This window comes from Aethalodelphis obliquidens, unplaced genomic scaffold (genome assembly GCF_003676395.1).
Source record: "Aethalodelphis obliquidens isolate GAN/ISIS:26980383/991018 unplaced genomic scaffold, ASM367639v1 scaffold11, whole genome shotgun sequence".
NCBI classification, from domain to species: domain Eukaryota; kingdom Metazoa; phylum Chordata; class Mammalia; order Artiodactyla; family Delphinidae; genus Aethalodelphis; species Aethalodelphis obliquidens.
This window is the reverse complement of record NW_020837955.1, coordinates 4,420,855-4,446,106: the sequence shown is the minus strand read 5'-3', so window position 1 is coordinate 4,446,106 and position 25,252 is coordinate 4,420,855. Positions and strand designations below refer to the sequence as shown.

Sequence of the window (25,252 nt, the reverse complement as noted above, 5' to 3'; positions counted from 1 at the left end):
TCAACGAAGTCTTGTAAGTTTTCATAGCACAGATTTTTCACTTCTTTCGTTAAACTCATTCCTAGGTGTTTCATTGGTTTTGATGCCATTGTGACATAGTTTTCTTTCTTTAACTTTAATTTTTTTAAAAATTTATTTTTGGCTGTGTTGGGTCTTCGTTGCTGCATGCGGGCTTTCTCTAGTTGGGGCGAGCGCAGTCTACTCTTCGTTGTGGTGTGCAGGCTTCTCATGGTGGCTTCTCTTGATGTGGAGCATGGGCTCTAGGCATGTGGGCTTCAGTAGTTGTGGCCCACGGGCTCTAGAGCACAGGCTCAGTAATTGTGGCACACGAGCTTAGTTGATCTGCAGCATGTGGGATCTTCCCAGACCAGGTATTGAACCTGTGTCCCCTGCGTTGGCAGGCAGATTCTTATCCACTGCACCACCAGGGAAGCCCAGTTTTCTTTCTTTCTTTTTTTTTTTTTTTTTTTTTTGTTCTCCGGCCTCTCACTGTTTTGGTCTCTCCCGTTGCGGAGCACAGGCTCAGCAGCCATGACTCACGGGCCCAGCCGCTCCGTGGCATGTGGGATCTTCCCGGACTGGGGCACGAACCTGTGTCCCCTGCATCGGCAGGCGGACCCTCAACTACTGCGCCACCAGGGAAGCCCCCAGTTTTCTTTCTTTTTCAGATATTTCATTGTACATAAAATGCAACTGATTACTGCATTTTATATCCTGCAACTTTACTGAATTCATTGAGATCTAAAAGTTTTTTAGTTGAGTCTTTGGGATTTTTAATAAGATCATGTAATCTGCAAAGAACAGTTTTACTACATCCTTTCTTAGATGACTTTTTTCTTGACTGATGGCTCTAGCTAGAACTTCCAGTACTATGTTGAATAAAAGTGATGAGAGTGGGCACATTTATTCCTGATTTTAGAGAAAGTTTCCAATTTTTCTCTGAGCATGTTAGCTGTGGGTTTGTCATATATAGATTTTATGATGTTGAGATATGTTCCTCCTATATCCAAGCTATAGAGGTTTTTTTAATCATGAAACAATGTTGTATTTTGTCAAACACTTTTTCTGTATCTATTGATCACTCATTCTTTTAATGTGGTATATCATTATACCACATATATCATATATTCTTCATATGTTGGAACATCCTTTTATCCCAGAGATAAATTCCAATTGGTCACAGTGTATAATCCTCTCAATTAGTTCTTGAATTTGATTTGCCAGTATTTTGAGAATTTTTTTTAACATCTTTATTGGAGTATAATTGCTTTACAATGTTGTGTTAGTTTCTGCTGTATAACAAAGTGAATCAGCTATATGTATACATATATCCCCATATCCCTTCCTTCTTGCATCTCCCTCCCACCCTCCCTATCCCACCCCTCCAGGTGGTCACAAAGCACAGAGCTGATCTCCCTGTGCTATGTGGTTGCTTCCCACTAGCTATCTGTTTTACATTTGGTAGTGTATATATGTCAATGTCACTCTCGCACTTCGTCCCAGCTTACCCTTCCCCCTCCCTGTGTCCTCAAGTCCATTCTCTATGTCTGCGTCTTTATTTCTGTCCTGCCCCTAGGTTCTTCAGAACCCTTTTTTAAAAAAATTTTTTTTTAGATTCCATATTTATGTGTTAGCATATGGTATTTGTTTTTCAATATTTTGAGAATTTTTGCATCTATGTTCGTCAGGGATATTGGTCCATAATTTTCTTGTGTTCTTATCTGGCTTTGGTATTAGTGCAATCCTGGTGTCATTGAGTTTGGAAGTATTCATTCCTCAGTATTCTGGAAGAGTTTGAGAAGGATTGGTGTTAAATCTTAAAAGTTTGGTTAGAATTCTCCAGTGAAGCCATCTGGTCCTGTAGTTTTCTGTTTTAAAAGGTTTTCATTATTGGTTAGTTCAGACTTTCTATTTCTTCCTGATTCAGTCCTGGTAGATTACATGGTTCTAGGGAACTATTGATTTCCTCTAGTTACCCAATTTGTTGGCATGTAATTGTTCATAGTAGTCTCTTATGAACCTTTTTATTCTGTATTGTCAGTTGTAATGTCTTTTTCATTTCTGATATTCAAATCTTTTTCTTAGTGTCAATTTTATTTTTTAAAAAAAGCTTTTTTTTTTCTGGTCTTTATATCAGTAATTTCTACTCTGAGCTTCTTTCCTTCCTTCTGCTAACTTTGAGTTTAATTTGTTCTTTTTCTAGTTCCTTGGCATAAGATTAGGTTGGTTATCTTTCTAACTTAATATATTTATCACTGTTAACTTCCCTCTCTGTACTGCTTTTGCAGTGGCTCCCAGATTTTGGTATTCATGTTTCCACTTTATTTTCTTCTAGATACTTTTATTTCTTTTGATTTCTTCTTTGACCCACTGGTTGTTCAGGAGTGTGTTTTGCGTCTACATGTAGATTTTCTAGCTTTCTTTATGTTTTCTGGTTTCATGCCATTGTGGTTGAAATAGATAATTGGTAGGATATCAGTCCTTTTAAATTTGAGACCTATTTTGTGTCCTGCTACGTGATCTATGCTTGAATATTCCATGTTCGCTCAAATGTCTATTCTGCTGCTGTTGGAAGGAGTATTCTAAAGATGTTTATTGGGTCCATCTTGTCTAATGTATGGTTCAAGTCCATCGTTCCTTTTTTTTTTTCTGTCTGGGTAATCTATCCATTATTGAAAGGATAGACCCCTATTGCATTCTTGCCTAGTTCTCTCATATCTGTTAGTATTTGCTTCATATATTTAGGTGTTCCAATGTTGGGTGCATATGTATTTACGATTGTTAAATCGTGAAGAATTGATCCCATATCATTATAATGACCTTCCTTATCCCTTGTTGCTGCTTTTGGCATAGTCTGTTTTGTCTGATAAGCACAGCTACCCTTGCTTGCTTTGGTTTTCACTTGTATGGAATATCTTTTTCCATCCCCTCCACTTACAGTCTTTGTGCATACTTAAATCTAAAATGGGTCTCTTATAGGCAGCATATGGTTGGATCTTGTTTTTTATCCATCCAGGTACTCTGTGCCTTTTGATTGAATTCAATTGCTTTCTGGTTCTGTATTTCCATCCTTTTATTCCTGTTTTTCCCTACCTTTGGAGATTAGTTATTTCCTGTGGTGGTATGCTGTTTCCCTTTGTCTTTTGTGGATTTACTCTAGGTTTTTCTTTTCGTTTGTGTGGTTACCATGGGGTTTCTATAAGACATCTTAGAGATAAAGCAGTCTGTTTTAGGAGATAGCAACTTATAATTTCTTTCCCTATAAAGGCTTCAGCCTTTTACTCCTTCCTTTTTATATTACTGATGTCACAATTTACCTCTTTGTTTACTAACAATTTATAGCAGCTATAGCAACCTACTCTTTTCTTTTAACCTTTTACCTTTAACCTTTATGCTTCTTCAGTGGTTAATGCACTATCTTAATTTAGAGTTAAATTTTTCTAAGTCTGACAGCATACCTTTATCAATGTTTTGTTTTCATGTTGCTGATTAGCATCTTTTCAACTTAAACTCTGGCATTTCTTGCAAGGAAGGTCTAATGTTGACCTCCTTCAACTTTTGTTTGTCTGTAAAGACTTTATTTGTCCTTCATATCTGAAGGATAGCTCTGCTTAGTAAAATATTCTTGACTGGCAATTTTTCTTTTGACACATTGAGTATGTCATTCCACTCTCTCCTAGCCTGTAGGGTTTGTGCTGAGAAATCCACTGATAGACTAAAAGGGTTACTTTGTAGGTTATATCTTTCCCCCCACCCCATTGTTTTTTGTTTTGTTTTGTTTTTACCATTTCATTATAATGTGTCTTGGAGGTCTTTTAGCATTGAGATAATAGGGTGTTCTATTAGTTTCATGGACTTCTATGTCCAAGTCTTTCTGTAGGTTTGGGAAGTTCTCAGCTATCTCTTTAAATAAATTGCCCCATCCTTTATGCTTTTAAAGTATCGGTTCTGATACTTGTTTGTTCTGCTGGATTTCAATAGCTCTCCTGGGCTTTGTTGACTCTTTTAAAGTCTTAATTCCCTTTTATCTTCTGTGTTCAGAATTCCTATCCTCCAGGTCATTTATCCTTTCTTCCGTCTGGTCTGCCCTGATACTGATATCTTATTGCATTCTTCACCATATTCATTGAATTTGTCAGTGCCAGAATTTGTTTGGTTCTTTTTTTAACTTTTTAGTTTCTGTGGTAAAGAAGTCAATTTGTTCAATATAGCTTTGTTGCTTATTTTATACATAGTAGTTTGTGTCTCTTAATCCCATATCCCTACCTTGCCCCTCTCCACTTCCCTCTCCCCATTGGTAACCACTAGTTTTTTCTCTGTCTGTGAGTCTGTTTCTGTTATATACATCCATTTGTTTTTTAGATTCCACATATAAGTGACAACATAGAGTATCTGTTTTTCTGTCAGGCTTCTTTCACTAAACACAATACTCTGTCCATCCACATTGTTGCAAATGGCAGACTTTCATTCTTTATGGCTGAGTAAAATTCCATTGTTTATATACCACATCTGTATCCATTCCTCTGTTAATGGTCACTTAGGTTGTTTCCCTACCTTGGCTATTGTAAATAAACTATGAACATTGGGGTGCATGTATATTGGGGTGCATATCTTTTCACATTAGTGTTTTTCAGATATATACCCAGGAGTGGAATTGATGAATCATATGGCAGCTTTATTTTTAGTTTTTTTGAGGAAACTCCATACTATTTTCTACAGTGGCTGTACTAAATCTTTGTAGTGTTTTTGTCTGGTTTTGATACCAGAGTAATGGTGGGCCTCATAGGATGAATTTGAGAGTATTCCATCCCCTTCAGTTTTTTAGATTGGTTTAAGAAGGACAGGTGTCAGCTCTTCACATGTTTGGTAGGATTTTCCTGTGAAGCCATCTGGTCTTGTACTTTTGTTTGCTGGGTTTTTAATTACAAAATCAATTTTACTACTAGTGATCAGTCTGTTCAGATAGTCTATTTCTTCTTGATTCAGTTTCATAAGGTTGTATGTTTTTAGAAATTTGTCCATTTTCTTCTAGGTTTTCCAATTTGTTGGCATATAACTGTTCACAGAATTCTCTTGCGGATTTTTTTTTTTTTTCGTGTATCTCTGAGGTATCCATGGTGGTTTCTGCTCTTTAATTTCCTATGTTGTTTATTTGGGTCCTCTCTCTTTTTGATGAACCTGACTAAAGGTTTATCAATTCTGTTTATCTTTTCAAAAAAAAAACAACTCGTTTTCAACTTTATTTGTTTATTTATATTTTTGGTCTCCTTTATCTCTAATCTTTATTTCCTCTGTTTTGTTGACTTTGGGTTTTGTGGTTTTCTAATTCCATCCACATCCCTACAAATGACCCAATTTCATTCCTTTTTATGGCTGAGTAATATTCCATTGTATATATGTACCACATATTCTTTATCCATTCATCTGTTTATGGGCATTTAGGTTGCTTCCAAGACCTGACTATTGTAAATAGTGCTGCAATGAACATTGGGGTGCATGTGTATTTTTGAATTATGGTTTTCTCTGGGTATATGCTCGGTAGTGGGTTTGCTGGGTCATATGGTAATTCTGTTTTTAGTATTTTAAGGAACCTCCATACTGTTCTCCATAGTGGTTGTACCAATTTACATTCCCACCAACAATGTAGGAGGGTTCCCTTTTCTCCACACCCTCTCCAGCATTTACTGTTTGTAGATTTTTTGATGATGGCCATTCTGACCGGTGTGAGGTGATACCTCATTGCAGTTTTGATTTGCATTTCTCTAATAATTAGTGATGTTGAGCATCTTTTCATGTGCTTTTTAGCCATCTGTATGTCTTTTTTGGAGAAATGTCTATTTAGATCTTCCACCCATTTTTTGATTGGGTTGTTTGCTTGTTTGTCATTGATCTGCATGAGCTGTTTGTATATTTTGAAAATTAATCCCTTGTTGGTTGTTTCATTTGCAAGTATTTTCTCCCATTCTGTGGGTTGCCTTTTTGTTTTGTTTCATGGTTTCCTTTGCTGTGCAAAAGCTTTTAAGTTTAATTAGGTCCCACTTGTTTATTTTTGTTTTTATTTTCATTACTCGAGGAGGTGGGTCAAAAAAATCTTGCTGTGATTTTTGTCAGAGAGTGTTCTATGTTTTTCTCTAAGAGTTTTATAGTATCCAGCCTTACATTTAGGTCTTTAATCCATTTTTTTTTTTTTTTTTTTTTAGCAGCATGTTAGTCTCTATGTCTTTGTGTTTTGTTGCTGTTTCCTTCCTGTAAATGATTCCTAGTCTCATACTGTAGTGGTGAACACTAGGATGGTCACAGGAAACCAGCCAGCCACCGGCACATTCTCAAACCACTCCTTTTTGCCCTGCCTCAAAAGCAAGCAAGCATTTTTGTGTGCCTCATGAGCAGAGTCCAGGTTTCCCACAGCCTTCTTATTAGGCCTGCTGGCCCTCCAACCAGCCAAAGGCAGGGGTGGGGCAGGGTCATCTTCCCTTTGTCGGATCTCAGGTCTGGGGCACCCAATATGTGTCTCAAACTGCTCACTCCCCAGGGAAGACCTCCACCCATGTAATCTCCCTTTTCCTCTGAGTCTTCTCCCGGGGGCACAGTTCCCAACCTGATCACTTCTACTATTCCCTTCCTACCTGATTCCATGTGGATCTTTGTTACAAGCTTGGTTGTAGAAGTCTTTCTATCCATTTCCAGTTAGTTTTTAGTGAGAATTGTTCCACAGGTAGATGTATTTTTGACATCTAGATGTATTTTGTATTTTGGGGGGAGTTGAATTTTGTGTCTTCCTCCTCCCTCATCTCAATTGGAGTCTCTCTTTGTTTTGGCTGTGCTGTGTGGCTTGCAGGATCTTAGTTCCAGGGCCAGGGACTGAACCCAGGCCACTGCAGTGAAAGTGCTGAGTCTTAACCGCTGGACTGCCAGCGAGTTCCCCGGTTTCTCATTCTTGATTTCATAGAATCATCTTTCTGACTTTTCTTGTAACTCATGGAGTTTCTTTATAACAGCTATTTAGAATAATTTCTTTTTGTGATGCCATACTGCATTGGGTTTTCATATTGCTTATAGTTTATATGTTTCTGCTTATACATTTGAAATAGTTGACACTTCCTTAACTCTTTGTCCATTTTCTTTGGGAGATAAAATGTCATACTACATACTGCTATTATCTGAGGATTTTGTTTGTTTGTTTAATTTTTGTCATTGTAAAAGTGTACCTGCTCCATGCTTCTTGTTACCTTTTGTAGGTGAATATATAAGCTTTTATATTTATACTTCTCACCTGGCTGGCTATTGGAAACTTTTCTTTTGTTCTCCAGAAGGTGAAGCTGTAGTTCAAGTTTTAGTTTATCCCTTGCCCACCAACTGTGGTCTGTTTTCTTAGGACTTTCCCTATTTTCTTGGGCACACAAGCATGCACTAGAAGCCAACAAGAGAGTGGGGATAGGGAAGTATGGGTTTAGTACTCAGTGCATTGGGGAGTTCCATGGACCAGAAGGGAGATCTCTGGTGGTGTTACCCCCAGAGGAACATAGGTGGACTTTCTGCTGAGCACAGCCCTCCAACACCATTTGAAATTCTCATCTGCCTCTTTTCCAATATCTCCCTCCCTCCAGCTGTAGAGCTCCCACCTTAGTATTCTGGGTGCTGCTGGGGAAAATTGGAATAATTTCTTTTTGTGATGCCATACTACATTGAGTTTTCATATTGCTTACAGTTACATATTTCTGCTTATACATTTCCCCCCAAACTGGGTTTCTCCTATCCAACTGGGGTATCTGGGTTGTCACTCACTACTTTCTTTTTCCGCCTGTGGAAGAGGTTGCCTAAGCTGGATAGATCAGCCCCATTCAGTGCTCCCTCAAGGAAAGGGCAGTGCTGGGACTGTTTTACTGCCTCTGTTTTGACCAAATACACATTTTTCTTTTCTTAAATGGTGTATTTGGAGTCTCCCTTTGGGAAGGCTGGACCTCTGCAGGTTCTCACTCATGGGTGAGTGCCTGCCTGGGACAACACCAGCCCAATTTTTTGCCCAAAAATGGCAAGAGGAGTCTAGGCAGTTTCATTGGCTCCACTGGTTCTGCAGCCCATACAGATAGTTGTTTGTATCTTACTGGCTGCACAGGTGAGCAAGATTCTTCCTTAGTAAAGTGCTAGGTCTATAAACACCCACAAAAGTGCCTTTGTTTGTATATGGATATCTACTTCATTGATTAAAAAGGAAGATGGAAAGGAAGACCATCTCATGCCGCCATGTTGCTGACATCACTCCTGCCTTCATCTTTCATACAGCAATAGCCGTCTCTGTGGATCTCTCCTGGAAGTCTGGTATGGATGGTGATTTCTTTTTAAGTCTTTCCAGGCAGAGTTTCTTCATTCTTTTTGTTTTCATAACATTTTGTCCATATCTGTTGTATTTTAATACCACACTGTAATTTGCTCTCTGATTCTTCTATCCAATCTGAGGGAAAGGACCATTTCTTAAATGATTTTGTTCACTGTTCCTAATGTAGTGCTCAAGTCAAAACAGAGGCAAAATAAGTGTTTATTGAACAAATTAATAAAGAATTCTAAGAGACATTAGGAAAATTCTGTAACTTATGCTATCCCTTCACAGAAATACATTGCCTAGCCTATATTGCACTTCAGGAAAGAATAACTATCTGTGATCAAAAATATCCATAGACTACCAGAACTCAACCAAAAGTGTTCAAGTATGTTTTTGCGGAATATTGTTCTTCTTGGGACCCAAGGTACAGTATAATAAGAGGATAGTTTTCTAAATAGCCTCTAAAATGTGAAGGGTTATGTCAGCCATCCAGCTTGATAACTGATTAGTACTTAAAGTATTGATTTGTAAATTTGTAGGTAAAACAGCAGGTGGAAACTGAGGTACCCTATATATAGTGCATGTGAATTACTAGTTTTTAGATTATTTTTTTTCTCACTTTTACTGCCTTTCTGCAGATCCCTCATAACCATTAAAACTATAGAAATGAATAGTGTGTACTTTATTGTGATTTTCAACAAATTTTACAAAATGTAGTTATAAATGACTGAAAATTAGATCTCAAATGTAATATTAGGGATGCCAAACATTCTAGTTTGCCATTCAGTTTTTCTATATTCCTGGCATAATTTTATATTAATGGTCCCTTGTGCTCAAAAGTATTCCCATGTGGTGCATTTATACCAGCAGATTCAACGGTGTTTTATTTGACAGATATCCCTTTGGCAGATCCCTATAGCTAATTCATAGGACAGAACCTTAGAAGTTTATAACCAAGCTCTTCCATGCTATACAGAAAACTATTTTCATTTTGAGAGAGCTTCTGGCTTGCACTGGACCCTAGAAAAGGTATACATTTGACCACAGGTTATCAAATTCCTATGGGACATGAGTGGCCCATCATCCGCAAAGTGTTGTGTGACCACCCAATAAAGTTAGGTGTGCACAGAAGCTCTCTACCACCAAACAGAAGTGGTGATATGTAACATTGGGCTCAAGCAGGCTTTTAAGGCAGATATAAATTGCATGAGTAAGTTGCTCATAACTATAGTCCCTATTCCTGCATTTCCTATTCTGTCTTAATCAGCATCTGTGGCCTCACATAGAGTCTCTTGTAACCAGTTGACTGAAGAATATTTTAAAACTGCCTGTTTTAGAGATAATTCTGTATGACATACTGGTACCATCTAAAAGTAGACAAGTACAACACTATAAAATCAGAAGTGGCTCTGACATAGTGGGGAAGGCAAACCCTGAAAGTGAGAACTTCAAGCATCATGTCTAGTTTTTCATCTCTCCTGAAAGGAGAGAGCCAAAGAACACATTTACACTGATTCATTGGGAACAGCTAATGGTTTGAGTATATAGTCTGGACTTGAAATGAACACAGTTGGTGCATTTGTGATAAGGAAGTTTGAAGGTGTGTCAACCTCTTAAATTAGGTATGGAGTCTGAAGATAATTGTTGCATGTGGATGTTAATTGAAGAGTGACATCATCAGATAGGCAAGATGACCAATTTTGGGGACATGAGTCAGCCCATTTCCCCAGCTACTCTTTGCCTGAATAGTAGGACATCCCCTGGGGGTCCTCTTAGTACTCTCTCGTCCTGTGATCAAAGTTAATGGAAAACTACAATTATCTAACACAGGCAGAATTTCTAATGGCCCAGATTCTTTAGGGCTGAAGTTTTTGGTTATTCTACCAGGAAAGGAGCCATGACCACCAGCAGTGCTTATTGCAAATAAGGTAGACAACAGAATGGGTAGGGCAAGGAGGGAGTTATAAATCAGCTATGACCATGTGACTGGTTGTAGAAACGAGGATTGTAATAGCTATGAGTATTTCTTCCCTACTTTGGTAGGAATGTATTTGAAAAAGATTAAATTTTCCCTTTTCCCATTTCTCTACTAACGTGTGTTAATAATAGTTCATCTTTATATCTCTGTATTTAAGTTAAAGGGGGAAAGCGTGTCTGAGAAGAGGAATGAACACCTCTCAAAGGTGAATAAAGTGACCTAGGTGAGTTTATCTACTCTGGAGAAAGGTTTAGTGTACTTTACTAGAGGGATAGATGTGTCATGTTAGGCTTTTATTTGGAATATAAACATGATTTAAAAAGAAATGTACTGATGTCGGTTTGAGGAGTAGACTATATTGGATCTGAATATCAAAATAATGCTTTTTCCTGTTAAGGTTGGCAGTAAGAAAAACTTGGAAGCTAAAAATGAAACAACAGCTAGCCAACCTGAAGGTTGTTGTAGGGTACATTCCTGCTGCCCCTCATGCATGCTGTTGACAACACATTGACTCGCCTTGTTAGTATGAGGGAGTTAGTTAGTATGAGTCAGACGTGCAACCTCTCCAGATCCCACTGTGTCTCCTCATTCAGCTTGAGTCCTGGGTGAATGTATGTGGAACACTGTGGCAAAGAGCATCTGTTGCTTCTGTAGGTCATTTGAATCGCTAAATGTGGTGACAGAGTGCATTCCCACTTTTGTCCTCATGGAATCTCAATTGTCCTTGTGGGTACCAGTTTCTCCAAGTTCTCCTCTGCTTCATTTCCAGGTTTTCTTCCCAATGGAGGACCTAGATTACCTGTAGATTTTTCATGCCTAACACCAGATGCAGAGGTGACATTCTTTCACAGATTTCCTCACCAGAACCTACAGTTTGATAAAGTCTATTACCTATGAGAAATCTTACTCCATACTGACTATTGTAGTTTGGCTTCCCATATCAAACTCCAATTGATACACTCAGTTTGTATATTAAAGATCACTTTATATATAATCCATATCAGGTGATCACATGAAATTTGAAAAGGGCTTTAAACCCCTTGGGTTTGTGACTGAGAGTCAAATATCTGAGTACATATTTAGCCTCACTTTTTAACATATGATTGAAATACATCTATTACCTCAGGTGCAAATAATCTCTTTGTAATAGCAATATATAACACAAGTGTATAGATTTATATACTGTGATCCCCAAGTGCTATGAAATTATGAAGTATGGGAGTGATTAAGTTTTTCCTTTTGGAGAGTATTCTCAAACGAATTTCTTGAAGTATAGTTGATGTACAATATTACATGTTACAGGTGTACAATGCAGTGATAATTTTTTAAAGGTTATACTCTTTTTATAGTTATTATAAAATATTGGCTATATTCCTTGTGTTGTACAACATATCCTTGTAGCTTATTTTATACCTAATAGTTTGCACTTCTTAGTCTCCTAAGCCTATAATGACCACACCACCCTTCTTTCTCCCTACTGATAACCACTAGTTCTCTATATGTGTGTCTGCTTCTTCATTATATTCACTATTTGGTTGTATTTTTTCAGATTATACATATAAGTGATATTATACAGTGTTTGTCTCTCTGACTTATTTATTTATCATAATACCCTACAAGTCCATCCATATTGTTGCAAATGGAAATATTTCATTTTTTTGTGGCTTAGTATACCATACACACGCACACACACATATATATACACACACACCACATATTCTTTATCCATTCATCTGTTGATGGACACTTAGGTTGCTTCCATATCTTGGAAATTTTAAATAATGCTGCTATGAACATCGTGGTGCATGTATCTTTTCGAACTAGTATTTTTTCCGGATAATTCCCCAGGAATGGAATTGCTGGGTCATATGGTAGTTATATTTTTAGTTTTTTGAAAAACCTCCATATTGTTTTCCACAGTGGCTGCACCGATTTACATTCCCACCAACAGTACATGAGGGTTCCCTTTTCTTCACATCCTCACCAACCCTTGTTATCTGTGTTCTTTCTGGTGATAGCCATTCTGAGAGGTATGAGGTGATACCTCATCATTTCCCTGATGATTGATGATGTTGACCATCTTAACTGTGTGACTGTTGGCAATCTGTCTGGCTTCTTTAGAGAAATATCTATTCAGGTCTTCTGCACATTAAAAAAATTTTTTTGATGAGTTGTATGAGCTGTTTATATATGTTGGGTAATAACCCCCATCAGTCATATCATTTGCAATGATATGCAAATGATATCAACCTACTGAATAAGAAAATATTCAGTAGGTTGTCTGTTTGTCGATGCTTTCCTTTGCTGTGCAAAAGCTTGTAAGTTTAATTAGGTCCCTTTTTTTTTGCTTTTGTTTCCTTTGCTCTAGGAAAAGTCTCCAAAAAATACTGCTGTGACTTATATCAAAGATTGTGCTGCCTATGTTTTCCTCTAGGAGTTTTATAGTATCTGACCTTAAATTTAGGTCTTTAATCCACTTTGAGTTTATGTCTGTATATGGTGTTAGAGAATGTTCTAATTTCATTATTTTATGTGTAGCTGTCCGGTTTTCCCAGCACCACTGATTGAAGAGACTGTCTTGCCTCCATTGTATTTTTTTGGCTCCTTTGTCGTAGATCATTTGACCATAAGTGTGTGGGTTTATTTCTGGGATCTCTACTCTGTTTTAGTGATCTATGTGTCTCTTTTTGTGCCAATACCATACTACTTTAATTACTGTAGCTTTGTAGTATAGTGTGAAGTCAGGGAGTGTAATTCCTCCAGCTCTGTTCTTCTTTCTCAAGATTGTTTTGGGTATTGAGTGTCTTTTGTGTTTCCATACAAATTTTAAAATTATTCTAGTTCATGAAAAACGTCATTGGTAATTTGATAGGGATTGCATTGAATCTGTAGATTGCCTTGGGTAGTATGGTCACTTTTTTTTTTTTTCAGTGCCAATAAGTCTTTATTCATTGTATTTTCCCAGAGAAAAGAAGGGAAAGGGAAAAGGGTCAGCATGTGTGTTACAAAATGATACCAAACAGGAAAGGAAGTACCTGGCATAGCAAAATCAACCATCAAATAAACACTCCCCAGATGGGGTCGCCAAAGCCCAAGGAGTCTCAGCCTCCTGCAGTTCAGGATGAGGGAAAGAACAAACAGGCTTTCCTACCCTCCCTCCCTCCCCATAAATTCAAGATTTCACACAAAGCTTTGGTTTCTAGCAGTAAACACGGAGTTATATTCTTCCGTCTCCTATTGAAATAATCTTGTAGCCACTTTGACATAAGTTTCTTGCACATGCATAAAAGTTCTTGAGTGACTTGGATATACATTCGTCTTTCCTTGGATATACATTCATCTTTCCTTTCTTGGTCTCCCAAGCCACTTTCTACATGGAAGTCCCCCTCGTTGCTTCTCTCTACCCTAGGATTAAAGACTAAAGTAGGTTTTAATCCATCCAAAGACAGCAGTTTGTCTGGCATGAATAGCCTCCAGGAATGGTCTTGATTCAGGAGATTGGGAACAAGAGAGGAGGGTTCTTAGCTTCTTCAGGATTTTTGCACAAATCATTTAAGAATTGCAGACACTCCACAAATTAAATGTATAGGTGTGTGGTCTATTTTTTAAAGGGGGGAGAAGGGGGAAATACAGGAGGGGGTAGAAATCTAGTTTTTAGGACAGAAGATCTTGTTCAAAATAGAAAATAGGGGAAGAGGAACACAAAAGAAATATAGTTCAAGACCCTCACTTCAAGAAGAGGGGCCCCCATGCTTATCTTTCGGAGTTTTTTTTGCCTGGTGCAGAACACTTTGTCAAAGATTCTTTGCCTATTTTTCTCAACATAAAAAAGTTTATAAACAATAAAACCCCCAAAGGACATGGAGAAGAGCAACACATCATATTTACACAAACTAGGCCACCTAGCAATCACCAAATCAATTACTTGTGAAGTCCTACAAAGCCCAGACAAATACAATAATTAGAGCGGGGCAGCAATTGGGGGTGACAAGAAGCCAGGATCAGACACACATCACCAAGTGTGTTCTGTTGCATTTGCTCCATTACAACACACTGAGGTAGGTTTGCAGTGATCTCACAGCCTGTAAAAACAAAACAAAACAAAAACCTTTTCTCCTTTAGCTACTATGACACTTATCACTGCTGCAGGAGGGCAGGACACTGACTTTGGGAACCACAAAGAAGCCACTGCTGATGATCTCTCTGGAAGCCAAGGAGGTAAAGCCCAGAATTGTTAAAAGTTAAGGATTTTGTCCTTGCTTCATATATCCATCCCTGGGCAGCTCAAGATGGGTACAGAGGCATCATTCTTAAAACCTAGTCTTACCAGCTCACATTTTTTACAAAAAACACCCACATACACCCTGTTGTGCATGGTAGGCCTAGCCCAATCCAGTGAAGGATGTGGTATATTAAGTGAGTCCTGTGCCCTGGAATTGGAAGTCTGGAACCAGGAATCCTTCATCACACATACAGATGACCTTCACCTAACTTTGGCTTCCCCTCTCTGCACCTTTTTTTTTTTCAAAGTGGATTTTATTGCAGCCAAAACAGTGGAATTAACTATACATAATAAACTATTATATATATATATATATATATATACACACGTATACACACACACATATATATGTATAATATACACACACATTTTAAGTTATAGGGAATAAAGTTTATTTTGGCACAGAGTGTTAAACAAAATTAAAGTTGCATACATAAGTAGCATAACTCAGCATCCTTAATTTGGTATAAGTGTGACACATTTTCTTGCTTTCCTGTGTTCTGCTAAATCAGCGTAACCTAAACTGCTTTATAAAATTGATACACTGAAATTTAATTTTACTGTTTTTGCTTATGCTCTGATTCCAAACAAAACTCTCCTAACCTCTCTGCACCACCTTTTCCTGTTCAGACCAATTTCCAATCTTTCAGTAGGAGACCAAGTCATGGGGTGACCCAGTTCAAATGTAGTCTTCCATGAAACACTGAAGAGGGAGGGGTTTCAAGAGGACACTATGGCAGAAAAGCCACCTCTAATTGAAAAAATTGAAGAAAGCGTGTGTACAAATGTGCAGGAATGCTAGGTGCGGTTGGTTGAGGCCTAACGTTACTATTATTAGGCCAAGTTGACTGGAGGTGGAAAAAGCAATAATTTTTTTGATATCATTTTGGGTTAAGGCACAGATAGCTGTGAATAGAGTGGTGAGGGCGCCTAGAGAAAGTATTGTTGTTTGAATAAATTTGTTGTTTTCTGTTAGAGGGTAGAAGCGGATAAGTAGGAAAATTCCTGCTACGACTATTGTGCTTGAATGGAGTAGGGCTGAAACAGGGGTGGGACCTTCTGTTGCTGAGGGTAGTCAGGGGTGTAGATCAAATTGGGCTGATTTTCCAGCTGCGGCTAGTGTGAGTCCTATAAGAGGGAGGTTTGGGGGATTTTGGTTGAGTGTGAAGATTTGTTGTAAGTCTCATGTGTTTGTATTATGTAAGAATCAGGCTATGGACAGAAGGAATCCGATGTCTCCGATACGATTATATAGGATTGCTTGAAGAGCGGCTGTATTAGCGTCTGTTCGTCCGAATCATCAGCCAATTAGTAGGAAAGATATGATCCCTACTCCTTCTCATCCGATAAATAATTGGAAGAGGTTGTTAGCTGTGACAAGGATAAGTATGATAATGAGGAAAATAAGTAGATATTTGAAGAATTGGTTGATGTGAGGGTCGGAGTATATATATCATATTGAAAATTCTATGATAGACCATGTAATGAATAATGCTACGGGTATAAATATAAGTGAAAAGTAGTCTATTTTAAAGCTGAGCTTTAGTTTAAGGGTATGGATAATAATTCAGTGTCAGTTTGAAATGAGTATTTCTTGATTTGTATGGATAAATATTATTATTGGGATTAGGCTGGTGATGAAAGCAAAGAGGGTTATATTTTTTACATAATGTTGGTACTTGTTGTTTTTGTAGAGGTTTGTACTAGATGCTATGACAGGGGCGATCAGTATGAGTAGTGTGAGTAAGGTGGAGGAAGTGAATAAGTTTATTACTTTTATTTGGAGTTGCACCAATTTTTTGGTTCCTAAGACCAATGGATAACTACTATCCTTTAAAAGCTTGAAAAAGCCACATTGTTAAGTGTGGAGGGCATGAATTAGCAGTTCTTGCAATACTTTTTCGGTAAGTAAGAAGTTTTTGTCTTCTGTTTTTAGTTTCACAAACTAACGTTCTTTTTAAACTATACTTACAATAGAGAGGTCCTAGAATGATTTTAGGGTTTAGCGACAGGAGTAGGAGGGGGATAATGTGTAGGGCCATTAAGGTATGCTCTCGTGTAAAAGAAGGGGTAAGGTTGTTAATATGGTGTGTGTGTTTGCTGCGTTGTGTTATGATTAGTATGTATAGGGAGTAGAGGGCTGTGATTACAATATTTGTTCCCATGAGGATGATAGTGAGGTTTGATCATGAGAAAGTTGATATAATTACGAGCAGTTCTCCGATCAGGTTGATGGTAGGGGGTAGGGCGAGGTTTGTTAGGCATGCTAATAGTCATCAGGTAGCTATTAGTGGGAAAAAAATTTGTAGGCCTCGTGCTAGGATTATGGTTCGGCTATGAATACGTTCGTAGTTTGAATTTGCTAAACAGAATAACATGGAGGATGTAAGGCCATGGGCAATTATTAAGGCAGTAGCTCCTATGTAACTTCAAGGGGTTTGGATAAGGATAGCTGCGATGACGAGTGCTATGTGGCTGACTGAGGAGTACGCGATTAGTGATTTTAGATCTGTTTGGTGTAAACAGATAGAACTGGTTATGATTATTCCTCATAGGGATAGTACAAGGAAAGGGTAGGCTATGTGTTCTGTTAGGGGATTAAGAATTGATGTGATTCGTAGTATGCCTTATCCTCCGAGCTTTAGTAGTACAGCTGCAAGGACTATTGAACCTGCAATAGGGGCCTCTACATGTGCTTTAGGTAATCAAAGATGTAGACCGTAAAGGGGTATTTTTACTAGGAAAGCTATTATGCAAGCTAATCATATGAAAGTATTAGACCAGGAAGTTGGTAGTGGTTGGGCTCAGTATTGTAATAATAGGAAATTTAGGGAGCCTACTGTATTTTGTAGGTATGTTAGTGCTACTAGTAAGGGGAGAGATCCTATGAGTGTATAAAATAAGAAGTAGAGTCCTGCGTTAAGTCGTTCTGTTTGGTTGCCTCAACGGGTAATGATAATGAGAGTAGGAATTAATGTGGCTTCGAATGTAATATAAAACACAATTCTATAGCAGTAAAGGTTATAATTAAGAGGGTTTGTAGTATAATTAGTATTGTAATGTAGAGTTTTTTTCGGGTAAGTGGTTCTTTTAGGAGGTGAGATTGGCTTGCTATTAATATCAAAGGAAGAAGTCATATTGTTAATATTAAGAGTGGTGTAGAAAGGGAGTCAGAGAAAAATGTTAAATAGTTGAGGCTGTTATCGTTAAATTGGTTAAGTAGAAGTAAGCTTGTAAAGCTGATTAGTAAACTGTGAGTTGTAGTATTAATTCAGATAAAGTTACTTTTTGATAGTCAAGTTAAAGGTATAATAGTAGGAATAATGAATTTTAGCATTGAAGGAGGTTAAGGTTTTGTACGTAGTCGGTACCATATGTATCGGAAACTATGACTGATAATGTTAGTCCAATAGCTGCCTCGCAGGCTGCAAATACTAAGAGGATGATTGGTATCATGTTGGCCAGAGTGAAGTGTGTGTTTAGGATTGTAAGGGCTGCTAGAATAAATAATGATAATACTATGCCTTCTAAGCATAGAAATGCAGATATTAGGTGGGATTGGTATATTAATAAACCTGTGAGGGATATTGTAAAGGCGATTAAAATGTTAATATGGACTAGAGACATTTGGTACTTGTGAGTTTAGATCACAGTCTAGTGGGTCGAAATCACTTGTTTTATTTTAAACTAAGTATCATATTTATCTCATTCTAGGCCTTTTTGGGTTCATTCATAGGCTAGGCTAGCTGCCAGTAGGGAGATTAGGAATAGGGCCATAAGGAGTATTGTTGTTAGGTTATTTGTTTGGATTGCTCAAGGTAAGGGGAGCAGGAGAGCAATTTCTAGGTCGAAGAGGAGGAAAGTAATTGCTACTAGGAAAAATTTTATGGAAAAAGGTAGGCGAGCAGATCCTATTGGATCAAAGCCACATTCGTAAGGGCTGGTTTTTTCTGCATAGACATTTAGTTGGGGGAGTCAAAAAGCGATAAGTATGAGTAGTAAGGCTAGGGTTGTGTTCGTCAGTAGCATTAATAGAAGGTTTATTGTTCTTTTTCGGGGTGTACCGAAACTAACTGATTGGAAGTCAGTTGTACTTGTTAATACTAAAAGGACTACGAACCTCATCAATAGATTGATACATAGAGGAATAATCACACGACGTCTACGAAATGTCAGTATCAAGCGGCGGCTTCGAAGCCAAAGTGGTGGTTTGATGTAAAGTGGAACATTATTTGGCGTATGAAGCAGACGATAAGGAAAGTTGATCCGATGATGACGTGTAGTCCGTGGAAGCCTGTGGCTACAAAGAAGGTAGATCCATAAACTCCGTCTGAGATTGTAAATGGGGCTTCATAATATTCTGATGCTTGAAGTAGGGTAAAATAGAAGCCGAGTATGATTGTGATGAGAAGAGCTTGGAGTATATGTTTGCGGTCCCCTTCTATGAGACTATGATGGGCTCAAGTGATAGATACACCGGAAGCTAATAGCATGGAGGTATTGAGGAGTGGGACTTCTAGTGGATTTAGAGGGTGGTTACCTGTTGGTGGTCAGGAGCCTCCTAATTCAGGAGTAGGGGCAAGACTTGAATGGTAAAAAGCTCAGAAGAAGCCTGTAAAGAATAGGACTTCTGATAAGATAAATAAGATTATACCATATCGAAGCCCCTTTTGAACGGTTGGTGTGTGGTGGCCTTGGAAGGTACTTTCTCGGACGATATCTCATCATCATTGGTATATTGTTAGGGTATTTGTCAAAAAGCTTAAAGTCAGTAAGATTATTGAGTTGAAGTGGAATCATATGATTAGGCCTGATGTTATAAGAAATGCTGAGAGAGCTCCTGTAAGTTGTCAAGGACTGGGGTTTACTATATGATATGAGTGGGTTTGGTGGGTCATTATGTATTGTCCTGCAAGTATAGGCTTACTAGTAAGGTGAATACGTAGGCTTGGATTAGGGCTACGGTGAATTCGAGGATGATTAATAAGGTGAGGATGGTGAATGTGATGAGGGCTGTGAATAGACTAATATCTATTAATGCAAGAGTTGCACTTCCGATTAGGTGTAGTAATAGGTGACCTGCTGTGTTGTTAGCTGTTAGCCGTACTGCTAGAGCTAAAGGCTGAATAAATAGGCTGATAGTTTCGATTATTACTAATATAGGGATCAGGAAAGTGGGTGTGCCTAGTGGTAAAAGGTGGGCTAGGGATATTTTTGTCTTGTTACGGAAACCGATAATGACAGTGCCAGCTCACAATGTAATAGCTATGCCTAAATTTATAGAGAGTTGAGTACTGGGTGTAAATGAGTGGGGTAGTATTCCAAGAAGATTTTTGGAAGCGATGAATAGGAAAAGTGAGATAAGTATTAGAGATCAGGTTTGTCCTTTGAGGTTATGTGTAACTATCAGTTGCTTTGATGTAAGTTTGGTTAGTCATTGTTGGAAAGCGATTATACGATTATTGATTAATCGATTTGGTGTTGGGAATAGTATGGTGGGAAATATAATAATTAGAGTAGTGATAGGAATACCTAGTATAATCGGGATTATGAAAGGGGCAAATAGATTTTCGTTCATGTGTAATTTCAAGGGGTTTGTTGTTTTTGTAATTTAGTGCACATTGGTTTGGGGGAAGGAGAATAAAAATGCTTTGAGATTTTTAGTTGAAGTAATGTGAAGAGGGTAAAGATCATAGAGAGAATGGTAAGGAGTCATGTTGATGTATCTAGTTGTGGCATATCATTAAGGGGAGTTTATAACTCTCAATCTTTAACTTAAAAGGTTAACACTAGTTTAGCTTCTTAATGAAGTTATAATATGGATGCAGATCATTTTTCAAAGTTCTCTAAGGGTACTAATTCGAGAACGATTGGCATAAAGCTGTGATTTGAGCCACAGATTTCTGAACATTGTCCATAGAACAGGCCAGGTCGTGTTGATATCAGGGTTGTTTGGTTTAGGCGTCCAGGAATTGCATCTGTTTTTAGACCCAGGGAAGGAACAGCTCATGAGTGTAATACATCTTCTGAGGAAACTAGTATTCGGATTGTTATTTGTATGGGTAGGACCATTCGATTGTCTACTTCTAGCAATCGTAGTTCTCCTGGTTTTAGGTCCAAGGTTGGAATCATGTAGGAGTCAAAATTTAGGTCTTCGTAGTCAGTATATTCATAGCTTCAATATCATTGATGTCCTATTGTTTTTACGGTAAGGGAGGGATTGTTAATTTCGTCTATTATGTAGAGAATTCATAGAGAAGGTAGGGCAATTATAATTAAGATAACGGCTGGGAGGACAGTTCAAATAGTTTCTACTTCTTGAGCATCTATTGTACTAGTGTGTGTTAATTTGGTTGTAAGTATTAGGGTAATAATATAGAGGACTAGGGAGCTAATTAGGAAAACAATCATTAATGCATGGTCATGAAACTGTAGGAGTTCTTCTATAACAGGTGATGCTGCATCTTGTAAGCCTAGTTGGAAAGGGTATGCCATGGAGATATACAGGGTTTTCACTTGTGATTTAACTTTGACAAAGTTACGTAAGACTTTACTAATATCTCACTCATAAAGAAAGACATAATGGTTATGATGTTGGCTTGAAACCGATTAGAGGGGGTTCGATTCCTTCCTTTCTTGAATATTTTAGGTTAACATATACTGGTTCCTCAAATGTGTGATATGGTGGAGGACATCCGTTTAGTCATTCAAGGTTTGTGGAGGTGGGGTCTACTGCTAATACTTCCCGTTTAGATGCGAATGCTTCTCAGATAATGAAGATTATCAGTATGACTGCTGTCAGTGAGATGAAGGAGCCTATTGATGAGATGGTATTTCGTGTTGTGTAGGCATCTGGATAGTCGGAGTATCGACGAGGTATTCCAGATAGGCCTAGGAAGTGCTGTGGAAAGAATGTCATATTTACACCTACGAATATAATTATGAATTGGATTTTTGTTCATGTTGGGTTAAGTGTATAGCCTGAAAATAGTGGAAATCAGTGGACGAAACCCCCTATGATGGCGAAAACAGCTCCTATTGAAAGTACATAGTGAAAATGGGCAACTACATAATAGGTGTCATGGAGAATAATGTCTAGGGATGAGTTAGCCAGGATAATACCAGTTAAACCTCCTACTGTGAATAAGAAAATAAAGCCTAAAGCTCATATTAGGGCGGGAGATCATTTAATACTTCCTCCGTGAAGTGTTGCCAGTCAGCTGAAAACTTTTACTCCTGTAGGAATAGCAATAATTATAGTGGCTGATGTAAAGTATGCTCGTGTGTCTACGTCTATTCCAACTGTAAATATATGATGAGCTCATACAATAAAACCCAGGAAACCAATAGAAACTATAGCTCATACTATTCCCATATACCCAAAAGGCTCTTTTTTCCCCAAATAATGGGTAACGATATGTTAAATTATTCCGAAGCCGGGCAGAATTAGAATATATACTTTGGGATGACCAAAAAATCAGAATAGGTGTTGATACAGGATTGGGTCGCCTCCTCCTGCTGGGTCGAAAAAGGTTGTGTTTAGGTTTCGATCAGTTAATAGTATGGTAATTCCGGCTGCTAAGACGGGTAGTGATAGTAAGAGTAAGACTGCTGTGACCAAGACTGATCACACGAAGAGAGGTGTTTGGTATTGGGTTATAGCGGGTGGTTTTATATTAATGATAGTTGTAATGAAGTTAATAGCCCCAAGGATTGAAGATACACCGGCTAAATGCAGAGAGAAAATAGTAAGGTCTACTGAGGCTCCTGCGTGTGCTAGATTTCCGGCTAGAGGAGGATATACAGTTCAGCCTGTACCTGCGCCAGCTTCAATTATTGAAGATGCTATCAGTAGTAGAAAGGAAGGGGGAAGTAGTCAGAAGCTTATGTTGTTTAGACGAGGGAATGCTATGTCAGGGGCTCCAATTATCAAGGGAACTAGTCAGTTTCCAAATCCCCCAATTATGATAGGTATAACCATAAAGAAAATTATTACGAAGGCGTGGGCTGTTACTAGAACATTATAAAGTTGGTCATCTCCGATAAGTGTGCCAGGCTGACCTAATTCAGCACGAATCAACAAGCTTAGACCAGTACCCACTATTCCTGCCCAGGAGCCAAATAGTAAATACAGAGTACCAATGTCTTTGTGATTGGTATAGAATAGTCATCGGTTTATGAACATAGGTAAAATGGCCGAGTAGGCATTAGACTGTAAATCTAAAGACAGGGGTAAAGTCCGCTTTTTGCCAAGTCCTGTGGTGAGTAATCATTTTGAATTGCAAATTCAAAGAAGCAGCTTCAATCCTGCCGGGACTTCTCCCGCCTTTTTTTTCTTGTGGCGGGAGAAGTAGATTGAAGCCAGTTTATTAGGGTATTTAGCTGTTAACTAAAAGTTTGTGGGAGATGTATCCCTCCAATCTAGTGAGGATTTAGCTTAATTAAAGTGTTTGATTTGCATTCAATTGATGTGAGATATGGTCTTGCAATCCTTATTGGGCAGGGGTTAAGTAAAATTATACTTGCTTAGGGCTTTGAAGGCTCTTGGTCTTATTTAACCTAAACCCCTATAGTAGGACAAAGAATGCTGGTGTAAGAGGTAGAAGTATTGTGGATAGTACGATTGCTGTTGGTAAAAGGGTTATTTGTTTTGTGGAGTGGAATTGTCATTTTATTTTTATGTTGTTGGTAGAGGGGAATAGGGTTAATGCTGTGGAGTAGGTAAGGCGTATATAGAAATATAGGTTGAGTAGAGCTGTGATGGCTATGAGGGTGGGTAGGATGAGGGTATCGTTTTTTGTTAGTTCTTGAATAATTATTCATTTGGGTATAAAGCCTGTGAGTGGAGGAAGTCCTCCTATGGAGAGTAGGGTGAGTATAGTAAAGGTTGTTATAACAGGTATTGTATTTCATGTTTGGGATAGTAGTAGTGTGGTGGTAGTGGAGTTTTGGATAAGTAGCATAAATATGGTGAAGGTTATTACAATGTAAATTAATAGATTTAGTAGGGTGAGGGCTGGGTTGTATAATAAAATAGCGGTTATTCATCCTATGTGAGCAATTGATGAGTAGGCTATGATTTTTCGGAGTTGCGTTTGGTTTAGTCCACCTCAGCCTCCAATTAGAATCGATAGAAAGGATATAGTAATTATTAGGTGTAGATTGATTGATGGTGAAATTTGATAAACGATTGAGATGGGTGCGAGTTTTTGTCACGTAAGTAGAATTAGTCCTGTGCTTAGGGGAACACCTTGTGTAACTTCTAGTACTCAAAAGTGAAAAGGGGATAATCCTAGTTTAATGGCTAAAGCTATTGTTATTAAGATGGATGCTGTTGGGTCGAATAATTTTATGATATTCATTGGCTGGAGTGTATTAGGTTAATAATAATTGCTAGTATGAGTAATGAGGATGCTGTGGCTTGTGTTAGAAAGTATTTGGCTGAGGCTTCTGTGGCTCGAGGATTAGGTTTCTTTATTATGATAGGAATGATGGCTATCATATTTATTTCTAGTCCAATTCAGGCGAACAGTCCATGGGAGCTAATGGTTACAATTGTTGTGCTTAGGACGAGGGTTGTTAATAGGGTGATGGAGATGAATGGGTTAATTAGTATGGGAAGGATATGAACCAACATTTCCGGGGTATGGGCCCAGTAGCTTATTTAGCTGACCTTACTATAGATTATGGTGTAATGTGGTAGCACGGAGAATTTTGAATTCTTAAGGGTAGGTTCGATTCCTATTATTCTAGAAATAAGAGGACTTAAACCTCTATTATTTACTCTATCAAAGTAGTTCTTTTGTCAGACATATTTCTTATTTTATGTTTGAGGTGGGATACCTGCTGTTATAATAGGTAGTGAGACGTGTCATATGCAGAGAGCTAGTGTCAGTGGGAGGAAGTTTTTTCAGAGTAGGTGTATTAGTTGGTCATATCGGAATCGGGGGTAGGATGCTCGGATTCATAGGAAGGATATTGTTAATAGTAGCAATTTAACGATTAGGTTTGTTGTGCATAGTTCTGGTGTGTAGGGGTCGTGGAATGCCCCTAGAAATAAGATAGTTGTGAATATATTTATTATGATAATGTTAGCATATTCTGCTAGGAAGAATAGGGCGAAAGGGCCTGCTGCATATTCTCCATTAAAGCCAGATACGAGTTCTGATTCTCCTTCTGTGAGGTCGAAAGGGGCTCGGTTAGTTTCTGCTAAGGTGGAAATAAATCATATTATGGCTAATGGTCATGAGGGGAAGAGTAGTCATGGTTTTTCTTGTGTAGTGTTTAGTGTGGCTAGAGTGAAGGAGCCGTTTATTAGAAGTACAGATAGAAGAATAATAGCTAATGTTACTTCATATGAGATTGTTTGTGCTACTGCTCGTAGTGCTCCGATCAAGGCATGTTTTGAATTAGAAGCTCATCCAGATCATAGAATAGAGTAGACAGCTAGGCTTGGTATTGCTAATATGAAGAGTACTCCTAGGTTTATGTTGATGAGGGGGTGTGGTATGGGTAGGGGAGCTCATATTGTGAGGGCCAGGGTTAGTGCGAGTACGGGTGCGATGATGAATATGGTGGTGGAGGATGTGGCTGGTCGTAAGGGTTCTTTGGTGAATAGTTTGATTGCATTGGTGAAGGGTTGTAATAAGCCATATGGACCTACGATGTTTGG

The 25,252-nt window shown here is 38.2% G+C and overlaps 1 protein-coding gene and 1 long non-coding RNA gene across 17 annotated transcripts in view; both read right to left on the bottom strand.

Moving 5' to 3' along the window:
• Window positions 1–22,598, bottom strand: part of LOC113623146 (uncharacterized) — a 29,690-nt gene extending 7,092 nt beyond the window's left edge. The window contains exons 1-2 of the long non-coding RNA XR_003433795.1: window positions 22,212–22,598; window positions 21,160–21,800 (exon numbers count right to left, since the gene is read on the bottom strand). This is a non-coding gene — a long non-coding RNA (uncharacterized LOC113623146). The remainder of the gene's footprint in view (window positions 1–21,159; window positions 21,801–22,211) is intronic.
• The window catches only part of PCDH15 (protocadherin related 15), a 718,778-nt gene that overhangs the window by 548,213 nt on the left and 145,313 nt on the right, over window positions 1–25,252 (bottom strand). The gene's annotated exons all lie outside the window — the stretch shown is intronic.